At 40.5% G+C, this 21641-nt stretch overlaps 1 protein-coding gene and 1 long non-coding RNA gene across 3 annotated transcripts in view; one reads left to right on the plus strand and one right to left on the minus strand.

Moving 5' to 3' along the window:
• Positions 1–21641, plus strand: part of LOC117419279 (17-beta-hydroxysteroid dehydrogenase type 3-like) — a 404515-nt gene that overhangs the window by 170453 nt on the left and 212421 nt on the right. The gene's annotated exons all lie outside the window — the stretch shown is intronic.
• LOC131698825 (uncharacterized) lies at positions 6974–9424 on the minus strand. The gene is made up of 3 exons (XR_009307846.1): positions 9342–9424; positions 8299–8427; positions 6974–7316 (listed from the first exon to the last, which is right to left on the minus strand). It is a non-coding gene; the product is annotated as an uncharacterized LOC131698825 (long non-coding RNA).

The following is a 21641-nucleotide window of genomic DNA, read 5'->3' on the forward strand; positions in this document are numbered from 1 at the left end:
GGAGGAAAAAATACACCTATTTTGTTTATAACTTTTAGAATGTTTGTATGCTGTAGCTGCAATATTGAGTCTTTCCATCCACCTCCGGTTGCTTCATTCCGGATATCCATGCAATTTATATATATATATATATTTGCATGCCCCGGTAGCTAAATGCTTAGTTACGGCGCTAGGCAAAACCAAAGCCCATGGCCAGTATACAATATTTTTCTGTATGCATTCTTTTCTGTTGAGCACTACTGACACCGTTGCCCCCCCCCCCCCCCCCCCAGATTTCTGCCAGGCAGTGACTTAGCCACTGTGTTAGGATCGTTCACACTGAAACATGTGTAAGAAATTGCAATATTGTTATATTTTTCGCTTCCCATTATAGCGGGGTGGACGTGGCATGGGCGGCGCTGATTTTTCTTTTCGCTCACGGAAAGAACTTTTTTATTTACCGCGTTGCTATCAACCAATGAGAATACATAAGCAAGCTGTACTTGCTCAACCCCAAACACAGATGCATGAAACATATAGGCTATCATTACTGTATATGCTATGTAGCCTAGCTACTACACATATAGATGTGGTAGAGGACATCTACTATGTAATGAGTAGCCTATGTATTTACATAGAATGCACTCGCCTCATGACATATCTTATTGCCAGCTGACCTCTCCAGCAGCCAGCCTTCTAATAAGATTATTATTTTTCACGGATTGTGCAGCCAGCTTCATCAAGGGACGGTAACCAAGTCCATCCAGGTCTTGGAGATGGAGTGGTGGTAAATGTACAACCTGTTATTAATTGAATAACTAAAGAAATAAATCAGAATGAAAACAGTTCTGGACGCTGCTGAGAGAAAACCGGCAAAACTGTTTCAATTCCTGAGTTCGGTTACCTACTTGTTTTCATTCTGATTATTTGTTTAGGCTACAGGGTGTCCGTCAGCTCAACTAGCGAATGTCAGTGCAGTGTGATACCAAAAAAAATGAGTGGTTGGATTTGCTGTCAATCAACCCAAGTTTTTTGTTGGATCAGCTGTTTGTACATGTTTTTGTGTTTAAAGGCGCTGTAGTTATACAATGTAGTTAATGCAACTGTGTACACAAGTCCCTCCTCCCCCGAACCTCCAGAAGATTAGGTACCATCGGCAGTCCTGCGTCAGTCAAAGAGTAATTACATTAGTCAGGATTTGTGAAATTAAATAAAATGGTTTGCTTTGCTTTGAACACCAAATGTGAAATAAACAACCATAAGTACGAATGAAATTATATATAGTTACTTATTATCATAATGTGAAATTGAAATCTGATGCGCATGTTAAAAGTTCAAGTCCTTTGCTTCGTATTTCCTTTTTAGTTTTTAAACGGAAGTGTTCTGAACTAAATCTCTCTTTTTAACTATTTTGCACAACAGTGTATTTGGTTATTGGATCTTCTGTTAAAAAAAAAAAGTTCTTTATTTTTCGAAAATAAAACGTCAATGCACTAATAAGAAATCAGGTTGCCAATTTCACCACTGTGACTATTCACCTTAAAAAAGTTACCATTGCCACCCTCTCCCGAAAAAAAATCCTGGCTACGCCACTGTTGCCAGGGTTTATTATTTAAAAATGCGCAGTTTATTTCAAACTTTCAAAACATAATAACATAACAAAGAGTGTCTAAGACCCTTCACCGTTATATTTGTTCTCGTGTGAGACTTTCACTTTTTCAGTCAGCGAAAATATGTGCTAAAACGGAGTGAATTTGAGCCCTGTTAAAATGGCAAAAAGAAAGCTACGTTTGGAGTTTTTCTACAACAAAAAAGCTAAACCTCCAACGCCAGAGACATCAACAGAAACCGAACCTGACTCTTCTGTAGTTCAGAATGTTACGAACAGCACAAGAGTGTGACGATCCTTCCATTTCAAACGCTCAGGTTAGTGCAGATGTAGCTGTCTGTCGATAAGAGACTTTTGCCTGTAAAGTGTTGTTTGCAGCTCTCTTGATTGTGACAATCTGGCGTAGAACTGTTTGTGATGAAATATCTGGTAATGTTAGAAAGCTAGCTTAATGTTTACATAAAAATGGTTAAAATCGGGCATCGGGTTTGAACACGTTTTTTTTTTTTTTTTCGGGGGGGGGGGGATGGGGGTGCTGTGCCCCACCAGTTTTTCAAGCAATGAGTCGCCAATACCCGGTAGCTAAATACTTAGTTACGGCGCTGGGCAAAACCAAAGCCTTTGGCCAATATACAATATTTTTCTGTATGCATTATTTTCTGTTGAGCACTACTGACACCGTTGAAACGGCGAGTCTTAGGTCGCCTGCGGATACATTAGTCCAATCAATGAGTCTGAACCTGGTGTGTAATCCCAAGGTAACTGCTCATTGTTAACACGTTTTAATACGTTAATTCACGTTTTAAGTAATACAGTGTCCCCTTCAGACATGTTAAAGGAGAGATTCGGAAATAACATTTAAAACTATGCGCGAGTAAATACCATCCTAACTCCTAACATCCAAAAAAAAAAAAAAAATTATATATATATATATATATATATATATATATATATATATATATATATATATTTGCATACCCCGGTAGCTAAATGCTTAGTTACGGCGCTGGGCAAAACCAAAGCCCATGGCCAGTATACAATATTTTTCTGTATGCATTATTTTCTGTTGAGCACTACTGACACCGTTGAAACGATAAATACCATTCTAACTCCTAACATCAAAAAAAAAAAAAAAAGAAGCCATGAGTCGCCAATGGGCGGGGTTAACCAAATAATTTAAAGTGGGTGGGGCTAACCAAACCATTTAAAGTGGGTTGGGTTAACCACATCATTTCATAAACCTTACTTGTTGTGCACTTCCATTTACTATATCGGTATCAGGGATATTATTTAAATAGTTCACACTTGGGTAAGAAAAGAATAGTATTATTATTTGTTTATTTTAGCAGACGCCTTTATCCAAGGCGACTTACAGAGACTAGGGTGTGTGAACTATGCATCAGCTGCAGAGTCACTTACAATTACGTCTCACCCAAAAGACAGAGCACAAGGAGGTTAAGTGACTTACTTGCTCAGGATCACACAATGAGTCAGTGGCTGAGGTGGGATTTGAACCGGGAACCTGGTTACAAGCCCTGTTCTTTAACCACTGGACCACACAGCCTAATACAACATTTATATAAAATATATTAAAATATCATGATATAACAAGATTTGTTTAAATGATTATCCAGATACAGTATAATATACATAAGAAATTGAAATTGACTTTCAGCACACACAAAAAAAAGAAAGTAAAACATCTTTGGTGATCTGGGAGAGGAGAGTGCTGCAAGTTCCTTATTATTTCAGTGTTTCAGCCACACCTAATAAGATTGCATGAATGGCATTAACACATGTCCCTACACTGTCCCTATCCCTTTCTTCCTGTGAAATGAGAAAACGTTTTTCACAGTAATCATTACCCAACATCCTTTGAAGACCTGCAGCAACATATAGGCAAGGTTGATAAGGACTTCAGTTAAAATTCTGGTCTACCTGGATTAGTTTCTTGTGGTTTTACCCTAGAAGATAAATATCTAGAATATGGGAATATTGCCTGCAAGTGAGTAAAATGTTTTTCTTTCTTACGTTAGAAGTTGTTTCACCTTGAATGGAACTACCATATATCTGCAGAAATTAACTTTCAATGGATACTATGTCTCAAGTTAGAAATACGAGTTTCATTAGAGTTAATTTTGTTCAGTTTAAATAATAAGTAATGCAAATAAATACATAGTTTTAAGAATACAATTTTATCTATTTCTACCAACCTTCATTGTTTTGTCTGTTTCAGACCCCTCTACATAGGGGCAGGAATAGCCACAGTCAGTGTGACCACAAGCAGGCAGACAAGCAGCAGTGACCTCATCTTCAGAGCTCAACACTGAACCACAAGCATGTTGCAGGATGTTATATAGCAGTTTAGCTTAGGGCTCCTCTCAATTTCAAAAACCTCACAAAACAGCAAGAGAATGATATAGCAGTTTGGTGTACTGTAAAGCCTATAAAGTGAGATTTGGAGTGAAGATCTTTTACGAATGTTGAAGTATTGATGGATTAAATAATACTTAATATTTATGTAACTTCTGGACTTACAGAGACTAGGGTGAGTGAACTATGCATCAGCTGCATAATGGATTTAATTATGAGTTTTTGCCACTGAACAACACAAAAAAGTCCATAATGTCAAAGTGAAAAATAAAATCTACAAATTGTTCTAAATTAATTACAAATACAAAACAGAAAATAATTGATTGCATAAGTATTCACCCCCTTGAGTCAATATTTGGTAGAGGCACCTTTGGCAGCAATTACAGCCACGAGTCTATTTGTATAAGTCTCTACCAGCTTTGCACATCTGGACACTGCAATTTTTGCATCTTCACGAGCTTTCCAGGCCCTGACACAGAGAAGCATCCCCATAGCATGATGCTGCCACCACCATGCTTCACGGTAGGGATGGTGTTCTCAGGATGATGTGCGGTGTTAGGCTTGCGCCAAACATAGCGCTTAGCGTTGTGGCCAAAAAGCTCTATTTTGGTCTCATCACACCATAGAATCTTCTTCCACTTGGTCTCAGAGTCTCCCACATGCCTTCTGGCAAACTCTAGCCGAGATTTGATGCACGTTTTTTTCAACAATGGCTTTCTTTTTGCCACTCTCCCATAAAGGCCAGTTTTGTAAAGCACCCGGGCTATTGTTGCCGTATGCACAGTGTCTCCCAGCTCAGCCGTGGAAGACTGTAACTCCTTTAGAGTTGCCATAGGCCTCTTGGTGGCCTCCCTGGCTAGTGCCCTTCTCGCCCGGATACTCAGTTTTTGAGGACAGCCTTTTCTAGACGGATTCACAGTTGTGCCATATTCTCTCCATTTCTTAATAATGGACTTTACTGTGCTCCGGGGGATATTCAATGCCTTGGAAATGTTCTTATATCCTACCCGATTGGTGCGTTTGAAGAACCTTATTCCGGATTTGCTTTGAATGTTCCTTCATCTTCATGATGTAGTTTTTGTTAGGAAATGTACTAACCAACTGTGGGACCTCCCAGAGACAGGTGTATTTAACCTGAAATCATGTGAAACACCTTAATTGCACACAGGTGGACACCATTCAACTAATTATGTGACTTCTAAAGACAATTGGTTGCACCAGAGCTTATTTAGGTGTGTCATAGCAAAGGGAGTGAATACTTATGCAATCAATTATTTTCAGTTTTATATTTGTAATTAATTTAGAACAATTTGTAGATTTTATTTTTCACTTTTCACTTTTTGTGTTGATCAGTAGCAAAAACTCCTAATTAAATCCATTTTGATTCCATTTGTAACACAATAAAATGTGGAAAAGTCCAAAGGGGGTGAATACTTTTGAGTGTCACTGTGTGTGTGTATATATATATATATATATATATATATATATATATATATATATATATATATATATATATATATATATAATGATAAGTCAGTCCGTCCTATAACCTCCAGATGTCCACATGACCAAATACAAATTCCCCATAAACTGATCTAAAGAATAAATAAGTTATTAACACATTAACTATTGGCTAATGAGTAATTATAGCTATAGAAATTGAGGCAATCAAGGCTTTTGGTTTTAGAAAAAGAAAAAAAACATGACTGTGCCAGATTACAAAATGTACATCAGTACCCATTTGCAGTCATGCACTGTGACGACAATATATTTTTCATAATCTGCCATTTATCTTTAGAACATTATAGAAAGGCTTTAGTAGACAGACATTTGAAATTACTGAAAAAAGAGATCTTAAAGTTGCAACCCTTAGCATATAGATGAATCATTTCCCTGATGTTAAAAACCAAATTGCAACCAGAGATATATTTTTTTAAAATATTGCTCGAGCAGGAATATGTATTTTAAAGATCCTCAAGGAGGCTAGTAATCCAAGATTCAGGGCCACACTGTAAATGGCACTGCCTATATCTTGAAGAAATACTTAAATAAAAATATTATAATAGAAATCCCAAATCCAAGAAAGAAGATAACCACTCTAATTTTTTTAAGCCTTTAAGAAATTGGATTTAAAGCTTGATTAGTCATTAGCCTTTTCTGTGTGTTAATTCATCATGTCAAAATTGGTAATGTTTAATTATTGTTAATTACACATATTAGGTGTACTCCACTGACATTGTGTGGTTGTAGGACTAATTTACAGGTCAGAAAACCTTTAAAAGATTGCATGAAATTCTCAAGGACTTATTCAAGTGTTAAAGCTTTGTGAACACAACAAAACAGCTGTCAAAAGCATTCTGTCTTAAAAAGACATAAATCCATTAAAATGAACACCCTCCCACCAACCCACATCCTTCACACACATGCATATACACAAACACACACAAGAAGAATACCAATTTCAAAAGATACCAAAATAAACTCAAGAACAAAGTGATTTTTATTTTTGTTCTTTATTAAAATGTCTTCATCTAGACAATGTGGGGAAGCTATAAAAAAAGGCCAACAAGATGCTCGGATATATTGTGATAAGTGTTGAATTTAAATCAAGGGAAGTAATGTTAAAACTTTACAATGCATTAGTAAGACCTCATCTAGAATATTGTGTTCAGTTCTGGTCACCTCGTTACAAAAAGGATATTGCTGCTCAAGAAAGAGTGCAAAGAAGAGCGACCAGAATTATCCCGGGTTTAAAAGGCATGTCGTATGCAGACAGGCTAAAAGAATTGAATCTATTCAGTCTCGAACAAAGAAGACTACGCGGTGATCTGATTCAAGCATTCAAAATGCTAAAAGGTATTGACAATGTCGACCCAGGGGACTTTTTCGACAAGGACCAGGAGTCACAAATGGAGATTAGATAAAGGGGCATTCAGAACAGAAAATAGGAGGCACTTTTCTACACAGAGAATTGTGAGGGTCTGGAACCCGCTCCCCAGTAATGTTGTTGAAGCCGACACCCTGGGATCCTTCAAGAAGCTGCTTGATGAGATTCTGGGATCAATAAGCTACTAACAACCAAAAGAGCAAGATGGGCCGAATGGCCTCCTCTCGTTTGTAAACTTTCTTATGTTCTTAAAATGTTTGTTTACTTAGGCATGAGCATGCTGTATATGCTATCCTGACACAGATACATGATTTACTAGCGCAGGATTTAAAAAAAAAAAAAAAAAAGAACAATATTTGGTTATCAGGCCAACATGCATTTGACTGTGATTTTTCTGCACTTTGACTGGCAGGATCACGACGTCACTTGTTGGATCCACCTTCACATTAGGACAGGATCAGCTGTATGCTGGGGAAAGGTGAGAATCATTTTAATAAAACTTCCCATGTAGTTTGTTTAATGTTTGGTATCACTTATCCTCAAAATGGGCAAAATCTGCTACGATCACAAGATATATGGTGTCTGATTTAGTTGCTTGATAAGGAAGAAATCTAGATGGTGCTATTTTTTCATCAGCGTGTGTCAACATTCTATAGAACCATTGAATAGTAGACCCCTCTATCTGGTAAATAGGGGCATATTAATCAAGCTTGTAAAAACTGAAGCATTTCACTTTTTTTTTTTTTTTTTTATAAATTTAGTCGTTGCCAATTATTTTTTATTATTTTCTCCCCAATTTGGAATGGCCAATTATTTTATTATGCTCAGCTCACCGCTACCACCCCAGGGCTGACTCTGGAGGGCGAAGACAAACACACGCTGTCCCCCGAAGCGTGGGCCAATTGAGCGCCGCCCCCTGGGAGCTCCCATCCTCGGTCGGCAAAGGAATAGCCTGGACTCGAACTCGCGATGTCCAGACTATAGGGCACATCCTGCACTGCACGTGGAGTGCCTTTACTGGATGCACCACTCGGGACCCCCGGCATTTCACTTATTGTTCATTACAATGGATTTTGTATCATCCCGCAACCACGCTGGGTTTCACTGAGGTCATTGTGATAGAGCTGATTGTTTTAATATTTTCAATATTGTTTTTCAAAGTGTGCTAAATCAGTTTTTCCTGTTGCTATGGCCAACGGTTTCATCCTAGGAATCTGAAAAATAGTAATGGCATTTGCAAAGTTGTTTCTATTATCAATAATTGTATTAAGAGTTCCAAAATAATGCAATGTAAACAAAAACTGACAAGTTTAAATATCTTTTAATTGATTTTTAAAAAACAAATTAAAAAAATGGACTAACTGAAGGTGACATGTTTTCTGATTGATTTGGTAATGAAGTGCCACATAACACTGCAGTCTAGGGAATGGCTACAGGAAAGATAACTTACTGTTACAGGAGCCTCCTTTTTAGCTGATATTACAGATAGGCAGCCCAGACAAGGTCTTGGACGTCTCTTTGGGTTGGCTTCGAATTGTCTCTTTTCTCTGATCGGAATGTCTGGAGGGGAGGTGGCCTTCTGGTAAGATAGCAATAAGATTTAAAAAATGACATCTCTGTAAAAATTAAAAAAGGCAGTACCCCACCATCAAGTATAATTTTACACTAAAATATTTTGTCTTATTAACTTTAATTAACACCAACGATATTCATCCACAAATTAGTTCATTGTGTAAACATATCCCAGGGTTTCTACTGCGCATCTCCTTCTACCTTCCTTAGCTCCACACATTCCCACAATCCCCTTCTGCTACTGCACACTCTGAAAAGAGATCCCACTGGATGAGATTGTTTATTACATCTTTAAAGGGAGCGTATAAAACCAATGAACTACTCCATTGCATGTTAAACTTATTTTCGATCAACCAATGAGTTAGAAATAAGTGTGCATGACATGGCCAGTGACTGTGACTTATTCGTGCTGCAAATGATTTGATGTTACACCACCACTCTCTTACTTCAGACAAACACCACAACCCCTAGTCCTTTACACATTTACACATTTTTTATAAACAAAACACAAAACATCCATATAAGATGGATATGTGTAAAAGATCTGAATCATTGATATGTCCAGAGGGTGAAACAATGTGGCAGGAAAATGGTTCATTTTTATGGGACAGCACTGGTAATGGAACCTAAGTTAAAAAAAATAAAAATAAAATCAGGAAGATAAGCTGTGTACCAAACATAGACAATAACTCAAAAGTGAATTAAGTTTCCGATTGTATACCTGGCTATACACAGTTACTACTGATATAAAGACATTTTGGCTCATCTAACCTAGATCTATGGCATATCCTGAAAACAGATTATTACAAAAATATGATTTCAAACAGCATACAAATGTAAGGGGACAGAGAAAAATAATAATTTGAATCTATCTGTCTCTCTAATGCGGGTTCCTAAACATCACGTTGTAATTCTAATTACCTTTTCTTGTCCCTTGTCAAATCTACCCCATACTGTGCTGGCTTGGCCGCCTCCAGCATCTTCACCATCTCCGTCCAGCAAGGATACAACACCAGGAGAAGCAGGTCTTTTTTTACAAATCTGAAAAAAATACATTTGTATTTTAGATGTAATTTCTTGTCACGGGACATTATGTAAATGCTATTATCCATGGTGCTTACGACAAACATTTACACTTGGGTCTCTTTGAGAAAGACATTACTAAATCTCAACAAAGAATTTGCCATGCTTACAATTTGCCTATGCTTATGTATACATATACATCTCCTGCCACGTAAACTCTAAACGATGAACATGACATATCAACAGTATGTACAGGATAGAATAAGAATTAGCAATGAAATGTTTAATCACAGTCTGATGAGGGATTATCCAGATGTATGTAAAACTGTGTGACATTCACAATCTTGTATATTATCATTAATGTATACTCTATAATGTTGATGCTAAGTTTCCTGTCAATTGGATAAACAGTTTGTAACAAATTGTGTGTGTGTGTGTACAGCCACCTCCACTTCATCCCCTTCGCAATGGATTTCATCCCCAGCTGGGGATAACAGAGCTGGTATAAAAATCCAACTGTAGTCTCCCTTGGAGCACCAGACAGTGGCATGAATAAAGAGATTAGAAATTGCCCGCTTAGAGGGTATAAACTATCTCTTTAAAGTTTAAAATTACCAGCTTTTAGTGGTTGGTGTCCAGTCGTCATTTTTTACAGTTTCTTCGTTTCACTTTTCCTTTTGTTCAGTCATCCTGGTGCAATATATATATATATATATATATATAAAATAAAGAGCTAGTTATAACTTTTAAATGAATCTTAACCTCAAAAACACTATCAGGGGGTCCTCGAGTGGCTCACCTGGTAAAAGCGTGGTTGTGTGGTCATACAGCACAGGTTCGCGTCCTGGCTGTGCAAAGTTGTCGGTCTTCGCTGTGAATTCCAAAGGGAGCGTAACATTGGCTCTGGCACTCCCGTGGGTTAGGGAAGCAAAAACAAAAGGGACTGTTTCTCCTCATTGCGCTACAGTGAACCCTGCTGGCCAGGCGCCCTGTGAGCTCAAAAGCGGACACCTGCAGGGCTGGCCTTTGTCCTCCAGAGGTCAGTAGCTCGCTGACATCCGCTCTCGTGTTCCTGGGTGTAAAAGAGGATAATAGTTTGGTTGTGGGATCGGAGGACGCCCACTGAACCTTTGGATCTCCTGAGCTGTGTAAGGAATTGCTGCGATGAGGAGAAAAAATAATTGGACATTCCAAATTGGGGAGAAAATCAGGGGTAAAATAATTGGGCACACTAAATGTATATATACATAACTTCACATCTGTCCCCAGGCAGGACGATTGAGATATCCGGTAAAGAAACAATGCTATAATTAATCCCTGTAATTACGCCAATTACAGATGTTTCTTTTGCTCCTAAATTATATTGGGATGGTCAGTAAATCATTTGCTGACAATTGCATCATTCACAGAAGGTGTGCGGCAGGTGTGGGATTAATTGGGCCTATTTATATCCCCATCGCTCACAACTTATTAATTTCATTTTCAGAAATTGTAAAACAGTTTGTGTTAACTCTATAGACACCAGCCCCCTATATACCAACTAAAGTCCATTTATATTAAATATTTAAGTACGAGCATCCCAGGGAGAAAACTAGAATAGCAAATGAGCAAGTGTGCTCAGGTCAGCGCTTTGTGGTAACTGCAGGTATTTGCATCACACTGCTGAATGACCAATAGCCACCCAGTACTGTACATTGCAAATGGGCTGTTTCATCTGAGCTCAACTGTGTTAACCCTGACCTAGTCGAGGTTAGTGAACCCTGTTGTTCTGATTATCAACATAATGTCAATAAATCTTACAACACTGCATCACACACTTAAAGCAGTTTTTGGCAAAAACACCCACCACCACTGTCAAGTGCATAGGAAAAACAACCATAGTTTAACTGCAGTGGAGAAGATTGGATTTAAATAATTGCAAAATACTGCATGTTTGTATATTGAAATAATGAACATGTTAATGATTATTAAAAATACCAATTGTAGTTGTTTTTTTCAGACAAACATAAAACTGTAGGCCACTGTTTAGTGTCTGAAGGGGACACTGTATACTAACCAAAGCCCATGGCCAGTATACAATATTTTTCTGTATGCATTATTTTCTGTTGAGCACTACTGACACCGTGCAAACGGTGAGTCTTAGGTCGCCTGCGGATACATTAGTCCAATCAATGCGGCTGAACCTGGTGTGTAATCCCAAGGTAACTGCTCACAGTTAACACGTTTTAATACGTTAATTCACGTTTTAAGTAATACAGTGTCCCCTTCAGACATGTTAAAGGAGAAATTCGGAAATAACATACAAAACTATGCGCGAGTAAATACCATCCTAACTCCTAACATCCAAAAAAAAAAAAAAAAAAGAAAAAAAAAAACAATAATATATATATATATATATATATATATATATATATATATATATATATATATATATATATATATATATATATAATTGCATGCCCGGTATCTACGATATGGAGTCTTGCATGCCCCAGTAGAGGCAATATTGAGTCTTTCCATCCACCTCCGGTTGCTTCATTCCGGAGGTCCATGCAATTTATATATATATATATATATATATATATATATATATATATATATATATATATATATATATATATATTTGCATGCCCCGGTAGCTAAATGCTTAGTTACGGCGCTGGGGAAAACCAAAGCCCATGGCCAGTATACAATATTTTTCTGTATGCATTATTTTCTGTTGAGCACTACTGACACCGTTGAAACGGTGAGTCTTAGGTCGCCTGCGGATACATTAGTCCATTCAATGCGTCTGAACCTGGTGTGTAATCCCAAGGTAACTGCTCACAGTTAACACGTTTTAATACGTTAATTCACGTTTTAAGTAATACAGTGTCCCCTTCAGACATGTCTAAGGAGAAATTCGGAAATAACATACAAAACTATGCGCGAGTAAAACTCCAAACATCCAAAAATAAAAATAAAAAAAAATAACATTAATATATATATATATATATATATATATATATATATATATATATATATATATATATATATATATATATATATTGCGTATATCTTGCATGCCCCGGTAGCTGCAATATTGAGTCTTTCCATCCACCTCCGGTTGCTTCATTCCGGAGGTCAAGGGCGTAGGTTTGGTTTGAACATTGGTGGGGACACAATTTTGTAGGGGGGCGGAGTCACGGTCGCTAGTGGGGTTCGGGGGCATGCCCCACCGGGAAGAAATTTTTTAGTAGAAAGCTATTAAATGGTAACTTCTGGTGGCTTGAAATGAATGCTGGACATGAATCGAGGACAGTTTGATTGACATGAAGTTGGCTGGTATACACTTAAAACACTATGATAAAGTGTCCCTCCTGGAAGCTGGTTTGACATCCCTGCTGTAGAATTACTAATAACCTGAATTATAACCTATCCCAGCCTTACTGTAAGCTACCAATACCCCTGGCGCTACAAGCATGAGCACACGCACGCTCACGTGCTCTGCCTGCCACTCCTGTGTCTGTGCTGCTGCTTGTACCTGGGTGCATTGCTTCATTCACCTGATAAAATAATAAATTGATGCATGCCATATAGAGAGAAAATATATGGCTATGCTAACTTTATTTGCTGAGTATTACTATACAGCATTAGCCTACTATTATATCACAATGTGCCTCAAACAATAATATATCTCAAAACTGAGTCTAACACTTTCACTGTTATAATCACTAAGCCATTACAGACCCCACCTGCGACCTGTTGCTCCACCTGCCTCTGTACTGCTTTTACCAGGCTGCACTGCTTCACTCGCCTGATAAAATGATAAATTGATGCATGCTGTTTAGAGAGAAAGTATGACTCTGTTAACTTCATTAGTAAATTATTTTTTCATTTGCTATGAGAATCATTATCAATTGTGTTTATTACTTTAATAACATCTTCCTACTTACACTTTGACTTTTTGTAAAAAAAACTTCCTTATGTCCATCTTTATTTTTTTGGTTGCTATTATGCTTTAGTCACCTAAAGCCAAATTGAAGTGATTAGCTAACGTTAGTTGAATGACGATATCAAAACATGCTCACGCACTCTCTCTCTCTCTCTCTCTCTCTCTCTCTCTCTCTCTCTCTCTCTCTCTCTCTCTCTCTCGCGCTGAGGATTGTGGGATTGTGGGAGGAGCTTGCGGAGAGGCGGTAGCGTTTGAACGCTGGTGCGGTAGGAGAGTGTTTTCGCTACTATATTTTTTGCAAATTTATATATTTAATTGTTAATTGTTTAGTTCGTTTATATATCTTTGTTTCGTTGCTTTGTTTGTACTTTCCCGTGTATAGAGTAGTGTGTGTGTGTGTGTGTGTGTAGGTCCCGTTATGGGATCTCACTCTGGAGGGCTGGGGGCTCTCAGCCGCCGACACGGGGTCAGCTGCTTGCCCGATGCCGGCGTGTCGGTGGAGGAGTGCCTGCTGGCAGTGGGAGAGGTGGTCGGGTGTGACAATATAATATCGGCATCCCGGATGAATAAAAGGTTTGTCGTGTTTTTAAAAGAGGTATCGCTGGTAAATCAGCTAGTGGAGGAAGGTTTTTCAGTGAAAGGAGATTTTATTCAAGTATCCCCCTTAGTAACCCCTGTTACCAAGGTAATCATGTCTAATGTGCCGCCGTTTTTAAAAAACGAGACCTTGGCAAATGAACTTGCCCGATATGGCAAACTGGTGTCCCCAATTAAAAATATACCATTAGGGTGCAGAAATACAAGTGTTAAGCACGTCCTGTCTTTTCGGAGACAGGCGTTTTTGCTGCTGAATAACCCGGGGGATGTGATTGATGTTGCTTGGAGCTTCAGTGTGGAAGGGACGGGCTGCGTAGTGTTTGTCAGCTCGGATACAATGCGGTGTTTTAACTGTGGGGAACAGGGACACCAGAGGAGAGCCTGCCCGAGAAAAAACAAAAATGAGGAAAGGCAGGAGCAGGGTACTGATGGCAGGGAGGAGGCTGGGGATGTTGGGGGTGAGCGGGAGGATGAGGCTGCTCCCCCATCGCAGCGCCAGCCGGAGTCTGCAGAGACCAGAGAGCCGCCGATCGGGATGAAGCCGCCCACACCACAGCCGAGGCTGAAGAGACTCAGCCACGGTCCGGCACAAAATAAAACTACCGAAAATGATGAGGGTTTTGTGATGGTAGCTAAAAAAAGACTTAAAAAACAAAAAAACAAAGAAGTTGCAGATCTGCCTAACAGTGAGCGGGGGACGGAGCAGAGCCCCGAGCCTGTGCTGGAGGGGAGCCTGCAGTCTCAGGCAGGGGGGTCTGTCCCTCCTGATATGGAGGGAGAGGGGAGCAGCACGGCGACGGGCTTACAACCCGGCGCGGTGCAGCGCTCTTCTCTCTCTGAACCCCAGCAAGCAGAGGCAGAGGCAGCGGTGACGGCTGTGGCTGTGCTGGGAGGAGGAGAGGAGAGCGGCGCGGGGGAGCTGGCAGCCGTGGACGGCGGAGCAGACAGCGAGGACGGAGCAGAGGAAATGGAGGGGGAGCTCTCTGACTCCTCGCTTATCTCTGACATCCCCGATAGCCAACCCGTTAACAGGGGGAAAAAAATCTATACCCTAGATGAATTTAAACAGTTTATGGAGAGTACAAAAGGGAAAAGGGGGGTTGAAATTGAAAACTTCTTCCCAGATCTGCGGTTATTCCTCCACTCAGCACACATCGTCACACGAAAGGCAACATTAGAGGAGTTCGACCAGCAAAAAAGGTACCGTCTTAAAAAATATGTTCAAATAATTAAGAAAAAGATCGCTAATGTTGCCAAACAATAATTTTAAAAATGGATACTTCTTTTAAGAATTTTTTTATTGTTGCTTGTTTTACTCTGTCAGTTTTATTTTTTTTAGCCGCTATGGAAAAGTGCGTTTTTATTTCTTTTAACGTGAATGGCTGCAGACAGTCTTTTAAAAGAGCGCAGCTGTGTGAGTTTTTAGAGCAGAAGCGGGCGGGGGTCGCTCTGCTGCAGGAGACGCACTCAGACAGGGAGAATGAGGCGGCGTGGCTGGCAGAGTGGAGGGGGCCGTGTGTGCTGAGCCACGGCTCAAGCACCAGTGCAGGAGTGGCAATTTTATTTAAGCCCAGCCTAGGAGCAACAATTTTAGAAATTGAAGAAATTGAAAAGGGGAGGTTATTAAAAGTGAGAGCAAGGTTGGGTGGTACTGTATTTGTTTTTATTAATATTTATGCACCAAATAAAGGAAGGGAACGCATTTTAATTTTTAATAAATTAAAGCAAGCTCTTTTAAATATTGATAATGATGATGTGGTGGTGGTGGGAGGAGATTTTAACTGCACTATTGATTTTACAATGGATAGAAATAATGAGGAACCCAATCCCCAATCCTCAAGTGAATTAGCTGCAGTTTTTCAGTTCAGTGGCCTGGTTGATGTCTGGAGGTGTCTGCACCCCAATGCAAGACAGTACACCTGGTCTCATTGTCGCGCACAACAAATATATAGAGCCAGGTTAGACCGCTTCTACACAACACACACTCATTTGAATAAATTCATTAAAGCCAATATCATCCCCAGTAGCCTCTCTGACCACCACTGCCTGTTAGTTACAGTAATACTCACCACTGACTCTCACAGCACCTCCTACTGGCATTTTAATTTAAAGCTATTACAGGACACACTTTTTGTAAAACAATTTAATGATTTTTGGAACATTTGGAAAAAAGAAAAAACAAATTATAAAAATATTAGGCAGTGGTGGGACATTGGCAAAACGCAGATTAAAATCTTTTGCCAGCAGTACACACTCAATTCAACCGGGTCACTGAACGCAGCAGTGAGAGAGCTGGAGTTGAAAATTCTCCAGTTAGAGAGCAGCCTGGACACAGATCACCAGGAGCAGACCCTGCAAACGCTGAGGGAGCAGAAACACATGCTGGGCAGCCTGCTGAAGGAAAGAGTGAAGGGGGCGCTGGTGCGCTCTCGCTTCATGGGGCTTAAAGACATGGACACCCCCTCCAGTTTCTTTTTTGGCTTGGAGAGGAGGAGAGCAGACAGCCGGAAGATGCACTGCGTCCGGACGCCTTGCGGCAGGGAGCTGTACAGCCGGGAGGAGATCAGCAGGGAGGCAGTAAAATTCTATTCTGAACTATACAGCAAAGAGCCTTGTGAGCAGAAGGATACAGACCTGCTGCTCCAGGATTTGCCCACCCTGAGCGAGGAAGAACAGAACCAATTAGGCAAGCCACTAACATACCAGGAGCTGACCACTGCTGTTACACAGCTTTCAAATGGAAAAGCTCCTGGCATTGATGGACTGCCCACTGAATTTTTTAAAAGTTTCTGGACTGTGATTGGTGAGGACTTTTTGCAGGTGCTGGGAGAGAGCCTCCGAGATAAAGAACTGCCCCTCAGCTGCAGGCGGGCAGTAATCACACTACTGCCCAAGAAAGGAGACCTGTGTTTACTCAAAAACTGGAGACCTGTTTCGCTTTTATGTTCTGATTTTAAAATTATTTCAAAATGTCTGGCCAATAGACTAAAAATGTGTATAGGAGCTGTAATACACACGGACCAAACTTACTGCATACCGGGACGTTCCATTTTTGATAATTTGTTTTTAATTCGAGACTTTTTATCAATGGCTAAGACATGTGATTTGAATGTTGGGCTGGTTTCTTTAGATCAGGAGAAAGCGTTTGACAGGGTCGACCACACATACCTTTTTAAAACCCTGGAAGCCTTCGGGTTTGGCCCTGTTTTTATTTCTTATATCCAGCTTTTATATTGGAATGTTTTTAGCATTTTAAAGATTAACAATGGGCTGAGTCAGCCCTTCCCAGTGTGCAGGGGTATTAGGCAGGGCTGCTCCCTGTCTGGAATGCTTTATTCACTGGCCATAGAGCCCCTGCTGCACCTGCTGAGGGGCCGGCTGGTTGGCTGGGCAGTGCCCTCCTCACCCTCCTCTGTCGCAGTGAAGGTGTCCGCTTATGCAGACGATGTGAACGTGTTTGTGTGCAGTGACGGAGACATCAAGGCACTACAGCAGAGCCTGCACACATTCCAAGGAGCCTCTACAGCAAGAGTTAACTGGGCAAAGTGTGACACCTTCCTGTCAGGCAGTTGGCATGATTGCACCCCCCCTGTCCTGCCTGAGGCGCTGAGATGGGACAGGACAGGTATAAAAGTGCTGGGGGTGTTTTTTGGAGTGGAGATATACATGCAGAAAAATTGGGAGGGCCTAGTGGACAGGGTGAGGGGGGCGGCTGCAGAGATGGAGGGGACTGCTGGCCCAGCTGTCCTTTAGGGGAAGGGTCCTGGTGATTAATAATCTGGTGGCCTCCATGCTGTGGCACAGGCTGGTGTGTCTGGACCCTCCCCGGGGCATGGTGCAGGAGATCCAAAGAATACTGCTGGAGTTTTTCTGGAGCGGGAGACATTGGCTGAGGCCAGCGGTCCTGTATCTCCCCACTGATGAAGGGGGGCAGGGGTTGGTCTGCATTGCCAGCAGGGTGGCAGCCTTCAGACTGCAGGCGGTTCAGAGGCTCCTGTACGCTGGGGAGGAGGCTCATTGGAAGAGGCTAGCTTGTTTTTTCCTCAGCAGAGTAGGGGGGCTGGGGATAGACAAACACCTGTTTTTAATTGAGAGTGCCAGACTAGCTAAAGTAGATCTCTCTTCTTTTTACTTGAGTGCTTTAGATGCCTGGAGGGCAGTGAGGGTGGCGAGAGATGAGGGGTCCCTGACAGGCAGGGTCCTGTTGGAGGAGCCCCTATTTTTCAATCCGCTCTTCCCTGTACGTTTCTTTCAGTCAATGACGCTCTGTGCCAGCTTTGTGAGGGCAGGAGTGACCAGGCTGAGACATCTTATCAACTTTGAGCTCTCCTGCTGGCTGACTGCTACACAGCTGGCTGGGCGGCTGGGCTGGCACTCTGAGAGACTGGCAGAGAAAATGGTCAGTGAACTGAGAAGTTGTCTTTCCCCCAAGCTCAGGGAGGCTGTGAGAGAGGAGATGTCCAGCGGCACAGGGCAGAGACAAGACTTCATCTTTCCAGGGCTGCTAGTGTGTCCAGCAGTAGGTGAAGGAGAGGAGGGTGTAGGAAACGAGGGAATGTTATTAAACCTAGACACAGTTAAAGATCTAACTCTTCATACAGCAGAGAGTAAGAAGATCTACCAAATTTGTGTGAAGGCATCACATTCCCACCAGTTGAGGGGGTTGGTGGATTCAAGGTGGAGGGCATGTCTGGAGGTAAAGGAGGGGTGCAGGCCAGTATGGAGGGTTCTGTATAAACTGCCCCTCACCAAGAGAGCGGGGGACCTGCAGTGGAGGATCCTGCACTGTATTGTGTCCACCGGCAGGTTTCTCCATAGAGTTGATGCTAGCATTAGCTCAGAGTGCTGTTTCTGCTCTGCAGAGGAAACAGTGTTTCACATGTATAGTGAGTGTGTCAGGCTAGGACCACTCTTCCATCTCCTACAGGAGCTCCTGCAGGGCCTAGGCGAGGAGTTCACAAAAGAGCTTTTTATCTTTGGGGTTCCCTACAGTTTTTAAAAAGAGAAACAGGTGTGTTTTAATTAATTTTATAATGGGTCAGGCAAAATTGGCCATTTTAAAATCCAGAAAGAACAGTATCTCTGGCGCCGGGCTGACTGATGTTGTGTTGCAGTTCAGGGTTTTGGTGGTCAGCCGGATAAGAGTGGATTTTGAATTTTTTAAACTAAATAATAACCCGGAGGACTTCCAGGAGAGGTGGTGTGTGGGAGACGCCTTGTGTGCTGTGAGTGAGGAGGGGGAGCTCCAGTTTTTGTTCTAGTTTTAATTTTATTTTTTATTGTTTTACAGTGTTTTTATTAATTTTGGCTTTAATCTGTTTTTAACAGAAAGAAAACACTGTGGTTTTTTTTAATTGATTTTTTATGATCCTTTTATTTTGATAAAATCTATTTTTAAGGAGAACATGATGTATTTTAGGATTTTTTAATATTGCTAATTCTTAATTTTGTTATGTTTTACCTTTATTGAGTTTTAATGGATTTTATTTGGAATGTTAAATAAAGGATCTTAAAAGTCAAAGTCTCTCTCTCTCTCTCTCTCTCGTCTCTCCTCTCTCTCTCTCTCTCTCTCTCTCTCTCTCTCTCTCTCTCCTCTCTCTCTCTCTCTCTCTCTCTCTCTCTCACACACACACACACACACACAATGATTTAGCTGTGAAACAAGCTAGCTAGCCACCAAGGACGTTGGGTTAGCAGCTAGCAATGGGTCGCTAACGTAATAGGTAGGTAGGTAGGTAGCTTTATTCTCTCAAACTATGTTGCTGACGAGCTGACAATACCTTCAGCCGCGGCACCTGGCTTTCATTCAGTCAGTGGCTCACACTCATATCAGCCTGACCGGCAAGCGGCAACTTCAGATGAGCGTCTTTCCAGAGTCCAGCCTAAACCAGCGGTTCTCAACCTTTTTTTTACTCACGCCACACTGAAATTTATTTGTATATCTGTCGTTGTCCGCCGTCCCCCCCCCCCCCCCCACCATTAATTTGACTTTTTATATATTTTTAATTACTGACTATATAATATAGTGCATTTATTTAGCCGCCTGGATAGTCACACTGTCCATTCAATCAAATACATATGTTCGTGTTCGCTTTTTACACACACGATACAAAAATATCAAGCAAGGAGTAAGTTAGTTACAAAGGGAGGAAGGAGGATTGAAATAATATGACAACGCATTAACCAACAAACACAAACATCGAATTAAACTGATTATATTTATTCTTATTTTTTAAAATAAATGTGAAAATTGTGGCACAATGTACACCGTTTAAGAATGACTAGAATTTTTTTTTTTTATTTTAAACCCGGAGATTTACCTTTCACTCCCGAGTCCTTGTGCACTTTCGCACTTCAATGAAAACAACACACTCTGCTGGTCCCTCGCACTGAGTCCGTGTTACAGTGATGCAGTATGGAAGGGCCAAAGCCAATCAAATTAGCGTTTTTTTTTGTTTTGTTTTTTTTGGAGGAGGGAGGACTAACGAGGGGGAGGGGCGGGGGGCTTGAGAGAGTTAACCCTTTGTGGAGCAGATAAAATGACTTGACAAAAGACGTTTAAGATTTATCAAAATTATTGGTAGGGACAATTCAACGGTCCCTTGACATTGGTAGGGACATGTCCCTACCGTCCCTAGCTAAATCTACGCCGGTTGCGTGAAATAGTAGACTTTGTAATGTCTCCTGTTGTGGAAAAAGTCGTCACTTTCACATTTGCAGATTTTAATTGGAGAATTTCACTTTGGTGCTTACGTTTTGAAGGAAAGCACCAGTACTTTAAGCGGCTTGCAAGAAATGTGTGGAACTTCCGGAACATCTGCTTTACTTTAGCAAAAAGGACATCAACAAAGACAGTGTTGGGATTTTTTGTTGTGCAGATGCTTTGCATCAGTCATATGAGCAAGAAGGGTCTTGTGTTGTTCAGCTATCATCTACATCTTTGAAAGACATTATTCTAGAAAAATGCAATATTCAAGCCAGTGAACTTGAAGCTGATGAAACCATACTGAAAGTAAAGAAACTAACTGTGGATCACGTGAAATACGAAGTCAAGGATTACTTCATTGTCGATGTAGTCCATGAGGATTTACCCATTTTTTTTCAAAATCTTGCATATCATTCAGTTTAGGTGTACATGGATTTTGTGTGGGAAACTGTATTTTGCTCTGGAATTTAATTCTCACCTTCATGCCTTCAAAATAGAGGCTTTGCATGAGTGGTGTACATTAACACCTGGCAATGAAGTTGACTACCATGCACTAGATGCTTATGAAGACAGTGATGGATGTTTATATATTGCACCTCATCATACTGTGTATAAGGTACTGCTTGCATTTAAAGACTGTGATATTAATTACAATGGCAGGTTAACATTGGTGCTTATTTTTCTGATTAATTTTATGTTTTTTTGTTCATTAGGTGAAGAAATAGATGGTGAGACTCTTTTAGGTCTGACAGAACATATGATTGGAAAGATCTTCCGAACTATGAAGGACCAAGTCAAATTTTTAAAGGCTCTCGAGAACCTTAAAAGGTATGTAATGACAAATATATTATACATTATGTTAGTCTATTGTTGTGTTTTAGTATTTACATTTAAATACCACATACTATACAGGAATCACTTTGAAAAGTATAAATTACTACTACCAGTACGCTTTTTGTAT

This window comes from Acipenser ruthenus, chromosome 2, assembly GCF_902713425.1.
Source record: "Acipenser ruthenus chromosome 2, fAciRut3.2 maternal haplotype, whole genome shotgun sequence".
In the NCBI taxonomy this organism is placed as follows: domain Eukaryota; kingdom Metazoa; phylum Chordata; class Actinopteri; order Acipenseriformes; family Acipenseridae; genus Acipenser; species Acipenser ruthenus.